Source organism: Chroicocephalus ridibundus, chromosome 2 (assembly GCF_963924245.1).
Source record: "Chroicocephalus ridibundus chromosome 2, bChrRid1.1, whole genome shotgun sequence".
Lineage (NCBI taxonomy): Eukaryota > Metazoa > Chordata > Aves > Charadriiformes > Laridae > Chroicocephalus > Chroicocephalus ridibundus.
The window spans coordinates 146,158,791-146,171,883 of NC_086285.1; positions in this window are offsets into that span (position 1 = coordinate 146,158,791).

Sequence of the window (13,093 nt, forward strand, 5' to 3'; positions counted from 1 at the left end):
TCTGTCTTGGGACATATTTCACGTTTCAGAGGTGCTAATCCCAAAATACTGGCCAACTTCTTTGTCTTCACAATTTCCTTCTATTTCAGAAATACAGGAGTTGCAATCTGAATGAGGTTTTTCTTTACTTTTTGTTCTACGGTTGCTGTGTGGTCCTGCACTGCAGGGGCCACGTAGACCTGGTCAGAAATTTCTAACTAAATTATTTTTCCTGCAAAAATGCCTCACTTACCCTTTTCAGAGCTACTTTTCCTGATAAAGTATATGAGTATATGCTGTGCTAGGGAAAGAGGAGGGAGGCCAGCCTGGAGATCAGGGCACTTTTCTTGGATTAAAGAGCTCCAGGTTCAGGTTCAATTGCTATTTGATTACACAAATCACCAATCCTTTCTCATGTCCTTTTAGAGAAAGAAAAAACAAACCAGACAAAACCTAGAAAGGCGTTGGTGTTCACCTACGAAAAGAATTTGAAAATTCTAAAATCTCAACTGTTTTCGTGGGATGGCACGAAAAGCATTTCACATGCCCTTCAACCAGTAGGTTTCATATTGGAAGCAATAGCTTCTAGTGGGGCTGAACTTCCCCTCAGCGGCCCTTCCCCTTACAACTGGGGTCATTTAAGTTGGAAGAGACTTTGAGAAGTCATCTTGTCCCTCTTCCCATGCAAAGTTAGTCCAGCAAGATCAAATGCTTCAAGATCTTGTCCAGTTGAGTTCTGAATGTCTCCTGGGATGGAAATGACACATCTTCTCTGGGCAGCCTGTTCTAGTGCTGAACTACCCTCACGGTCAAAATTACCTTCCAAACATCTGAATGAATTTCTCTTGCTGCGGTTTGTGCCCATTGCCTTCCATCCTATCAGCGTGCACCACACAGGAGCGTCTGACTCCCGTTACTGAGTTCTGGAGAGAAAAAATATCTCCCCTTGGCCTTCTCATCATGGGACTGGACAAACCCAGCTCTGACTGCCTCTCTTCAAACAGCACGTGCTCCTGCCCCCTCACCATCCTGGTCACCCTCCGCTGGTCTTGCTCCAGTTTGCCAATGAATGTCTTGAACTGGGGTACCCCAGAGTGGGTTACAATTGTTAATAAATGCATTAAACAGTCTTGGCCCCGGTATTGGTCCCAGAGGGACACCACTAGTAGTCACCTGCCACCAGATGGATTTGTACTGCTGATCCCAACCTTCTGAGTCAGGCAGTCCAGCCAATTTTCCATCCACTTTATTGCCACTTATCCAGTCCATATCTCACCTTGTTAGAGAGGCATACTGAAGAGGTTTGGGTGTTTGTAAGATGCTTTGAGAGATGCAGCGCCTGTGTAAAAAAAACCCACAGTAACTTTGTACAGAAATATATTTATAACATTTTCCAAGTGCTTGACTTTGCAAATTAACTCAGTTTTTGTTTATACCATTTTATTTATATTTATACCAAAAGTGGGAAGTGTTGATTTGGGGCTCAAAACCTTTTAAATGTTGGGTGTTTTTAGTGGTTTGGGTTTTGGTTTGTTTTTTTCCTGGTAGATGCTTTGAAATACCATGGTTAAAAGATGCTGCAGGAATAACTGTGAGTGGTTGTTCCTAAGGAATCTCACTATAGTGACCCATACTCTTAATGTACTTATTTTCCAGAAGACTCCTGTCTGCTGTAATGGATTATGTGTTTTTTCAGGTTTCTCTCCCTTTGCCTGTGGAGTTCCATGCCAGTTGTTCCTCTCCGCGCTACCTGTGGTTGATGAAGACAGCCCACCCAGCTGCAGCAGGCACTACCCTCCCCTCTTCCCACTGCACTGGCAATGGCAGAAGCAGCAAATCTGACTTCAGGACCACCCCAATCTTTCCCTCTGTTCCTTCCCTTCTCACACTAGGGCCAGGCCATCCTTGCGACAGCAAAAATTAGTTTCATTTACAGTGCTGAGAAACTTTGATGAACAGATGACGAAGTTACTTCGCAGCCATGATTCATTCCTAACACTGAATGGGATGGCGGGGGGGATGGAAAAATTGCACTGGAAGAGGGAAGGCTTTTTACAAAGAAACTGAAGAAAACTTATTGAGAAAGCTCAGGGGATCTTTACTGTGCCAAAAGGGCAGGCATGGCTTTTAGTGACACAGTTACTTGTTGTCTTCCAAGGATAAAACATCCATTTCTGGAGAAAAGGCTTTTGTGCTAGAGGACTAGCTGTAGGCATTTGGGGCAGGTTTGGGTGGTGGAAAGCCCTGCATGTGACAGCAGACACACATAAAGAAGCTCACTTGCCGAATGGGTCAGACACAGTGGCGTCAATGCACCTCGACAACTATCATTGCCCATCAGGATTGAGTCTCACCATCAGAAGAGCTATCCCAGAGCTGTAGGCCCATAGCAGGCGCTGGATTTGAGATGGCCATGCATACTGAAATTTCTGTTTTGTTTCTGCTTAGGCGATGAGAAAAGCTTAGCGACAGCTTTCCAACAACCAAAATTAGGGAACTATTGAAGGTCTTAGGAGGCAGGAAAGGGAAATAGCACACAAGTTCACAGAAGAGCTATTTTGAGAAAAAAAGTTTGCATCTTCCCACACAGCGACTGCAACTGCTGAAGCTACTCAGTAGCCAGCTAAGTTGCTGTGGATATCTGGAAGAAGATGGGCGTTACCTGAGGAAGGGAAGTTTGAGCAAAAATAGAAGGAAGCAGAGTCTAGAGAGACTGATGCTTTTTTGTTGAAAAGATCAATTGGAAAGCATGGACACATGGCAACAGCGAGAGAACAAACCCCACTGGACAGATGTTAGGCACAGTGCTTAAGGCATTACTGGAATGCACTCAAAGATGTGGCTAGTCATAAAGGCCCATACAGAATGAAAGCTTTGTAAAATTTGCCTTTGCTGTAAATTCACATGGGTGTATTTTAGGGTGGAAAATAGTTTCTTCCTTTTGTCATTGAGTTTACAACGCACATTGGGACTGAGAGACCCAAGAAAGCCATGACTTACTGTGTTCTTCCTCTGCGAGGACCATCCTCATAACAAGCCATGTATCTAATGGCTGGATAGCATAAGTGATGATAATTACTTGATGCTAATGCAAAAGTTTTTGTGATATTTAAAAAACACAAATTAAAAATGAATGGCTTGCTTTAGAAGAAACCCCGAAGTTGATTGCACATTAATACCAGAGCCAGAAAAAAGACTGAAGTAACTTTTGGGGTGGAAAATTACAATTGTACACACAGCATAATGATGTATGCACATGCTTGTCAGAGAATGAGGAATACTAAGTTCAACTCAAATGGCCTGTGTTTTTCATTCTGTTTAGCATGAAAAGTGGCAGCTCTGGTCAGGAACACTGCTATCTGCAGAAAATGTCTTGCTGACTCCTGCAGACTATGGCTCAACCTCCTGTAATGCGATGTTCAGAGGGCTGGAGCACCTCTCCTGTGAAGACAGGCTGAGAGAGTTGGGGTTGTTCAGCCTGGAGAAGAGAAGGCTCCGGGGAGACCTTATAGCGGCCTTCCAGTATTTAAAGGGGGCCTACAGGAAAGCTGGGGAGGGACTCTTGATCAGGGAGTGCAGCAACAGGACAAGGGGTAATGATTTTAAACTGAAACGGGAGATTTAGATTAGATATTAGGAAGAAATTTTTCACTATGAGGGTGATGAGACACTGGCACAGGTTGCCCAGAGAGGCTGTGGATGCCTCACCCTTGGAAGTGTTCAAGGCCAGGCTGGACAGGCTTTGAGGGAGGTGTCGCTGCCCATGGCAGGGGATTGGAACTAGATGGTCTTTAAGGTTCCTTCCAACTCAAACCACGATTCTATGAATGTCAGTTGGTCTCTCTCAAAAAAAATTACTTCCTGATGCACTTCTTGAAGATATAAACCACACATTATTACTACCAAGCCTTGCCACCAGCAGTCTCAGCTCTAGGGTACCGTGATAATTAATATTTGGGGAATGTCTGAACAGGGTTTGCATGCTGTGGAGGAACAAAATGCTTGTGCCATGCCTAACACAAACTGTCCCTGCTCTCAGCTGAGGAACGCTAAGCTACACATCATAAAGAACATGGATACTCTTTGTAAAATGGTGAATCACGTTATACTGGTAGAAATAGGTTGTTCCGGGGCAAGAACTGGAAGACTATGGAGAAGCATGAAGTCAGTGCTTAAGGTCAGGTACAGCTTTCACTTAAACGAGTATTTAAATCCAGAGTAAATCCATCAAAATTGAATCTATTTACTTCATACTTGCGCAATTTCAGTTTGATAGAATTGGCCCCTGATTTCCCAGGCTATACTTTCTTTTTCTTTGTCCTTGTATTTTTTTTTGGTATCCTTTCTCAGCACCCACCAGCCAGGCACACTATAAGCACCTTTTTAGCTATTTTTCTTAAAAGTGCTTAGGAAAGGATTAAGATCATTTGGCTGTAAAACCACGTCTTCCATAACGTAAGCTTTTTTGAGTGTTGTGAAGAGCTGAATGGACTTAAACTGAAAGAGCTTTTGGAAAGCCTCAGCCTGCTCGTCAGTTCAGTTCAACCAAAGGATCAGCTCTATCACCTAGACTCGCAAAAGCAGGAAGCATCTCATCGTCAAGCTGGTTCATTAAAAAAACCCAACAAAACAACAACCCAGCTTTGGCAGAATAAAAGGGGTGCATCTTCAACACGGACAGTGCAGCAGGGTGACGAGGGGACACACTGACTAAAATCTGCCTAAGCTGGTGGTTTCTAATGGCAAAGACATTTATTTGTTTACAAATTGTAACAGCTGCTTGAAGAGTATTTGGCAATAGAAAACCGTTAATCTTGTCTTTAGGAGAGGAATCTACATTTTTCACTGGGTTTTAAAGATGCTTATGGTCTGCCAGCGACAGCATTTAAGCAACGTAACTCAGCTTATCCATCTCTTCCCCATTCCCAGAGTAACTGTCAATCAGTATTCCCACCCTTTTGTGTTTCTATCATAAATTATTAACCAGATAGATAGTTACATTCACAGAACTGCTAAGACAAAATCCACTGAATAAGTTACTTGTCCTAAGTTAGCTGCCCTGCTAAGGCGTAGCAATATCTCTGATGAACTGATGAGCTGCCCATATCCAAAAATACTTTTCTGGGCTGTGAATGGTTGGAGAGTTGCCTGCAATTCACACAACTGGACAGTTTTGTTTATTAATCTCTACCGGATATCTCTATGACAATGAAGATGGGCAATTCCATAGTCGAAAGCTGGAGTAACAGCATTGCTTCAGTAGAGTTACTCTGGATTTGCAGTGGGGAAAGTGACTGCACAACTAATAAGGGCTCAATAAGTCCTTTTCTTGCCTTTTTTTCCCCCAAGAAAGACAATGAAGCTAATAAGAATTATACTGGACTGAAAGTAAAGTGTAGTGGCTGTTGCATAGTTAACGCTGCACAGCGTTCTCATAAAGAACCGGGAGTTTCCACCTGGGAAATTCCCTCAAACTCTATGTTTATCCTCATGAAAGATGAGCAAGCAGCCAAGTAAGGGAATGCAAAGGATGCAACTGCTCTAAAGACGGACATTTGACTGCAGAGGGAGAAAGATTTTTCTAGAATCAGGATTACTATTATTTTTAAATTTAACAATGTGACAGATCCCTTAGTGGTCAATGTGGCCAATGCAGGCTAGGACATAAACACCCAACGAGAGAGGTTCACACCTGATCTTTCCCCAGCCCAGTGCAATAAAATCTGTGGTAAAGGACATTTTATAAAGCACAACACAATAGAAAAGACAAACAACAAAGCTTACACAGGAGTTCTAAGACTTCCTAACTTATACCTCTTGTAGCCCTAAGAATGCTCTTTAGTCTGGCTGTTTCCATACTAGATAGGTGTCTCTGGTGTTAGCTACGTTGCACCAAGAGCCCCATCAAAATCAAGGTGACATTTCTAGGCAGGTTTTTGCAATGCAGCAGCCCAAACACCAGCATTTTGCTCCCCAAGGCCAACACTGTGCACAGTGGTGGTGAAAGCGATGAGTTTTGGAGACAAAATAAACCCTCATAAAGTACTACCTGCAATCAGGACCTTGAGTTCCTTTTACTCTTCCTCCCTCCTCTCAGTGGATTCTTGATTTCTTTTAATTATTTTTTTTTTCCCCTTGATGTTTCCTGAACTTCTTCCTTCTGGATACCAGGAGACATGTTGGGCCACCAGCCCCTCTCTGCTCTGACAACAAACTACTTGCCTCCTCTGTGGCTGTGAGGGGTTTTGGCATTAACATCTACTGCACAGAACCAGGAGCTGTCAAGGGCCGTACAAAAGCTGAATAAGACCTTTAAGATATCATCCTTTGCGAGTGCCTGGACTAGCAGCCCAGGGAGCAGAATGGGAAATGCTATGGAAAAGAAAGAAGCCCCATTGTAAAAACACATCTTCATCCTCTGAAAGTTAGAGTAACTGTGGGATTGGAGCAGTCTAAGCAAAGTAGCTCCACAGCTAGTCCAAGACATGGCTGGAGAGCACTCCCCTAGCTTCCCGCACACAAACATGCACTGTCTGGCCTGACTTCTGAGACTGGGTGCTGGATTTAGGACCTGGCCATCAAGTGCTGTCGTCAAATGACGTGCTAAGAATGGAGAAATGTCACTGAAGACCTTCCAAAGCTCTGATTCCATAGCTCATACATCTCCTTACTGCCAAACTTGTTTCCAGAATGAAAACTGATCCCCTGCTCAACAGGGAAATGTGAGAGCCCCTACATCCACCAGCAAGAAGAAAGGGAAGTGCTTTGCTCACAATCCTTCCTACTCTGCCTACACTGAACCTCAGCCAGAGGCACTGACCCTGGGAATGGGTTTCTTAAAAACTTTAGGAAATGGCAGACACCTGGCTCAGCTTCTGTATTTTAGTTGTCTTCTGTTTCCATTATGCCTAGCTGAAAACAGGCAGGTCTTCCATACTTGGCCATGATTCTGGAGCTAAATCATCTCTGGACACCAACTGCTCTTGCCCACGGCCACTGAAATCAATGGGACTTCACATACTGGTGCAGGAGTCTCAGCTGGAGAGCGATGATGTACGATCCGAGCTTCTGTCTGCAATTCACGCGTGCCTACGCGTGCTGAAGAAATTATAGGAAACAACAAGATTAATAATTGACATACCAAGGAATATATATTCCCTCGTCATGAGACTATGCTTAGAATATATTGTGTAAAATGTATAAGATTACTTTGAGTAAAAAAGTCCACGGGCTATCAGTACCGGTATTTATTTTTAAAGTCTTTGTATGCATATTAATGACAACATTGCCCAAAGACTGGTAAGTTATACTGATTTTACTGGTGGGTAAGCAGAGGTTAAGTAAGTCTTTTAAGGCCACACAGCACGTAAGTGCTTGTATTTGTAACTCCCAAATCTGCTGCCTTCTGCTCAGTCCAGCAGGCCATGCTGACTCACTGTGGAATGCATGTTTCCAGCAAACTCCTAAGGGACAAGAGGAATCCAAAGGAACAAAAGGTACAGATAAAGTAAGCATTAATTCTAAAAAATAAATGGCTTCTGCTATTCAAAAAACATGAGCCAACTTCTGTTTAAGTTGTCACACCTCACCAATGTGACAGCCAGAAACAGGAGCACTAGAATAACACGAGGGAGATTGTTCTGGCAGTGTTTTTAACAAAACTGAAAGTCAGATACAACAGCCTTATGTCATGAGATTTCCAGCACAAAGAAAATTTAATATGTGTCTGAGATTTCAAATGAAGCTTATGGAGATTTATCCCAAGGTGGCTTTACAGTTCAGAGAAGCCAGAACTGTCCTCTTCCATGCAGATCCTGGCATCCACAAGACTGTAAGAAACCAGCAGTGACACTGTTATTCCAGTTTCTGGAAGACTATTTCTATGCTACTGCTCTATATTATATGTCTGCTCCTCAGTGTTGGACCTATCTGTATGTGCCGGAACATTTTAAAAAAACAAACATGTTTTAAGCAAATTAAGAATTTAAATATTAATTTACTCCTCTTAAAGATGAAATATTTTTGGAAAACTAAATGGAACTGACCCTGTGATTTCAGAGACCTTTTGTCAGACATTAACCAAGACGAGTGTGAAGGGAAGTGCTGATTATGTGACAATACTATAACCAGGCCGCCTGGAATCTGGCTCTGGAGTGGGAATAAAGAATTCATTTCCATTCCACTAAGACTCTCCATAAAAAGTTCATTTCCTTTTACAGGTAAAAAGACAGGAGATGCCCAACCTGACATATCTCCCTGAATAATCAGACGGGACTTGCAAAGGCCCCAATGCACAGAGCAGTTCGAGTTGCAAAGGGCCTGCTCCACGTACCCTCTTCTGACTGCTCCTCATTTATGTTTACACAACTTATGCCATGGATAAATCCCAACCTATTGCTGGCAGATTCAAATTTAAATACCTACAACAAGCTTCTCTGTGCATGGAAAGAGAGGTGGAGACTGAGATTCAAGCGACAAAGCAAGCATCAACCCCCCTCCCCCCCCCCCCCCCCGAAAGTAGAGAATAAAGAACCGCGTGGCCCTGTTTGAACTTGGCTTTGGTTAAAGTCAAGCAGCTGAAAGAGCTCCTGATCCAATACCCACACGTAAAAAATAGACAGGGAAATCACATATTCTGATACTTAATTTAGAACCTGACATTCTAAACTTACTCTGCGGGTAGTTAAGTCAGAACCAGAGACCACTCCTGCTATGCATTGTCGTTTCAGAGACACAGCCTTCCGAGTCCCAGTATACAGAAACACCTCAAGTGATGTTACAAATAAAATTCACAATAAAAATCTTACCAGTTTTAGTCAAGACAAAAACCTCCAATTCCGCTTATGTTTCCTGTTACAAAACTGGGAATATTTTGGTCATTTTGAGAGCTCCAGTAAAATGACACTTAGATATCTATAACTGGAAGAACAAAAATAAAAAGATTTTCCCCAAACTGTTCTTTTTGCCAGAGGCACATCTGCATCTGCCCAGTTTTTCCTCAGAAACAGACACAGTTTCTAAGGAAGTTGTTAATCTCTCTCCGAGTCTTTCTCCTCGCTCTTTTTGATCCATTACTTTCAGCATTCTTCCTTCACATGCCAAAAAGTCACACTGAAGCTCAGATCCTAATGCTTGCTTGCCTACAAAAAATACCCCCAAACTGGGGGAAGTTACCTGCAAAAAATATTTTTTGTTAAGAAAATAAGCCCTCTGTTGTGCATCAGAGGCTCTCATATGGTTTGTGACTTCCAAACTGCTTGCTAACTGGCCATGCAGAGATAAGAGACTACGCAGCACTGTCCCCACTTCCTCTCCCCCCTGGCTGCCGCTGCCACAGGTGTCATCCTCATCTCGTCTGTGACGTGTCAGCACAGCTGAAAAAGCCGAGGTACGTTCATAAACCACAGTAGATGTGCAGCTGGTCCTACCAGCTCACTGACACTTGGTGGTAACTAGGAACCACGCTGGGCTCATCTCTTCACATCTGCTTTGGCCTCAATGGACTAACTCTGTCCTACGGCAAAAGTCTTGCAAGAGAGGGGAGTATCTCCAGTGGTGTATGTCCACTCTAGAGGCTATTTCGGCATCCTCTATATGCCCAGCACAAGCCTATTATGGAGCCACAGCCAAAAGAAGGGCGGTAAACCTGGGGCATCCCTGTATGCTGTTCTTGTGATCTTGCTGCTGTACACTTCAAGAGCCCAGAGGCTGCAATACCCTGTTCCATGGAGCAGAGACTGGTCTCCATCCAGTGCCACTACCCAGAGTCTCTCACAAGCGGTGCACAGATCCCTCATACCCACTGACCTTATCCAAGCTCACATTGTTCACAAGTCAGATTCTGGACATTTTCTACTGAAAGCTGAAGCAACCCACACAATACTTAGTTTGATTTAATGAAGGTACCAAAAGAATCAACTACAACGTTAGAGAAAGGAAGTAAAACTGAAAACAAGGCTTATACAACAAGGTTAGCTTTTTCTGTCATTATTAAAGTAAAGTGTAGATTAAAAAGATGACTACTTCTGCTAGTGAACTGGTGAATTGGAGCCAACCAATAACCCTCTCTTCACAATATGGTATCTTCCATCCCATAAGGAGCTTTCAGCATGGGCTAGGCTAGGCAAACAAAGATACCTGGTAAAGAACAATGACTCATGTAAGATCGGGGATAGTGTGCTGTAAGCAATGAAGATGGAAAAATGGAAAGAAGTTACAGGGAAGAAATATGTTTTATGAAGAGGATCCTTGGAGCATAAGAAATGGGGTAAATCTCAAGCCTAGGTGAAACGTGATAGAGGCATGGAGCAGGAGGCCAGAGTTGGGAAGAATGCAGTGGGAACAAGAGCAAATTTCTGGTAGGGCTACCCGGCACAGCTCCCCAGTTCGGGTCCTTGGGGTCAGAGGCGTGCTAGCACTACTGCCAGGGCAGGGAAGCACATTGGGAATAAAGCAGCAGGTGTGGGCAGGAGGTGAAGCCTGTGGCCTCGTACCCTTACTTTAGTTAAGATTTAAAAAATGACTTGCAGTGAGATTGCCTTCTTGGCTTAAAAATACATATAAAGCATTCCTAACTGCTCTCTTGGAGCACAGCTTGTTGTCTGGAGGAAGACAAGAGCTTTCAAAACTGTACACCTTTGAATTTCAGAACATACATAAAGGCCAAAAGTTTCTACAAAGTTATTGTCCTTCTGTCAGAGTGACTCCAAATGCCCAGTATGAAATTCCCAGGGTCCTGGAAAGCCTGAAAATGCAGGGAATAGACACCTCTCCAGCTTTATTGTCAGACCGCCTTTTAATCCTCGAAATGTTTGCTCCATCTGCAGAAGCTTTCTGGAGGATCGGGTAAAACCAAGGCCAACAGTTCCCCTAAACATTGTTACATTTCACATGAAAAATGGACAAAACAACCAAGCCCTTAACTAAACAAACTGCACCATACGAGCAAAAGAATTGCTCACTTTGCAAAGCAGACAGTGTAACCCTAAAACACAAAGCGAACTAACTAATATTTTGAAACTCAAGAATTCAGTTCTTATCAAAATAATGCTGCTCAGTGGGGGAAGCACACCTTGGTGAGGTAGGCGATGCGGTCTACACTTCCCAAACTGCACACTGAGACCAAGAAAATATGTCAGTAAGTCAGTGCAATGAATAAAAACAGAGCTGGCGGTATATTAAATACCAATCTGATGACAAATGACAAAAACCAGAATTCCTTAAACCAGACTTATTTCACACTGATCTCCCTGGAGGCCTTGCTGCTATTCCTAAACCTCCTTTTGGCATAGGAGTGCACAGATTAAGGACACACACGCTCCTTATCTGTGCACATTTGCAGGCTGTAATTCTAGTAAACATTAGATAATAAAAAAAAAGTTCCTTGAACTTTGAAATAAAGAATAAAGCTTTGACTTCTATTATAATTAAGATTTTTGAAAACAGCCTTCAGTTCAACCCTGATGTTAAGCGCTGGTGTTCATCGACTGACACAAGGATTCAAACCAATACCATAAATGGGAAAAACACCAGTTCTGTAAGGAACAGGTCTGGCAGGATTGAGCAGTCCACATACCAGCTTTCAGTGGGGTACTCCGTTATTCTTTATGTCCACTACAGAAACTGTGCTTGCCAGCTTAAACCTGTGGATGTCTACATACTTCATTTTTTGTCTGAAAATATCCGTACCAAAACAAACCAAGCCAGATGTTCAGCCTGCAATAAGACAACAATATAAGGATGAGCATATGGCATTTCAATTCTTACACCCTAGCGGAAATCCACTATCTTTATTAACTATTTTTTGTCAATATGCACACTTCATTAAGCCAGCACAACCTTTAAACATTACTACCTTCACATCACTGCAAGGTTATGCCAGCCTTTCTACTAGAAAGCTTACCTACCAGAGATTGTTATCTGAAAAATTCCTCATACTACTGAATTCATATTCTACAGCTGAAAACAAATCTACTATGATTTTCTTCTTGCTTTGCATTAAGAGAACGTTATCTGTTCTTTTTTCTTTGGCAAAGGAAAATGAGATATTATTGCATATACTTGATCCTTCATCTGGATTCCTGCCTTCTGATATTTAGATAAACATAATTTAATACACTAGAAATAGTTAATGTTTTACAAAGAGCTCCTGTTCACATTTGGTAAAACTTCTCTTGCTACCCTATGTGCAGAAGGATTCCTGTATAAGAGGAACCAGTTCAGCTTCCACATGAGCAGCTGTTAATGTAGGCACACATTCAAACACGCAGTTGTCTGAAATAGCAGCGCTCTAGACACTGAAAGTCAAGAAGGGCCAGCTCAGGTTGCAGGCCACCCCTGTGAGATGGTGTAATCACAAGCCAGTGAAATCCTTCTCCTGCTAGGAGGCTATTACTGGTCACTCCTCGCACTTTTTACAAGCATTGGGATTGGCCTTTGAGCGGTGATTCATGAAGGTATCACACTGTTCTGCCTCCCCGGCTGCTGTCTCAGCTCACTGCATTCATTTCCCTCCTATTTTCTGCAAACCATACATACCACACAACAACTTCTGTTCCAAACGTCTCCTCATTTTTCCTTATCCAGGAGGTAGTTTAAAATCACAAGTGGAAAGAACGTGTCGCTTGAAGCCACGGTTGTGACTTGTTCACACTTTGACTTCAAAAGAAATTCTGATTTGTTGCTTTTTAGTTATGGCAATTTCCAGTAGATTTCCAATTCCCTTGGCAGTAATGAAGAACAATAGTTTAGTCTCCTCATAGTCATTAGGAAATATTGGTTGCTTAATGCTTAGTTACAACAGTGATTTACAGACTATAAATGCCTACAGCAGAGACACATTTTTCAGGGCTCTGCGCACAGACTGCTTCAGCTGCAACATCAGAGCGTTAGCTCTGCTTGGCGTAAGAGCACAGACTACACCAGAACACCGTCAGTCAGAGACATCTAGTTTTCATCTCCGATTTCTCTGGCGGTGTGACCCTGGGAACGCTTCACTTCCTGGCAATAAATAGCAAAGAACTACCAATTAGTTGCATTTGTTGCTTAATACTGTATATTTTTAAAGTGTTTCTCCTCCAAGGCATTTGTAAGAGCAGTATAAAATATGCCAGGC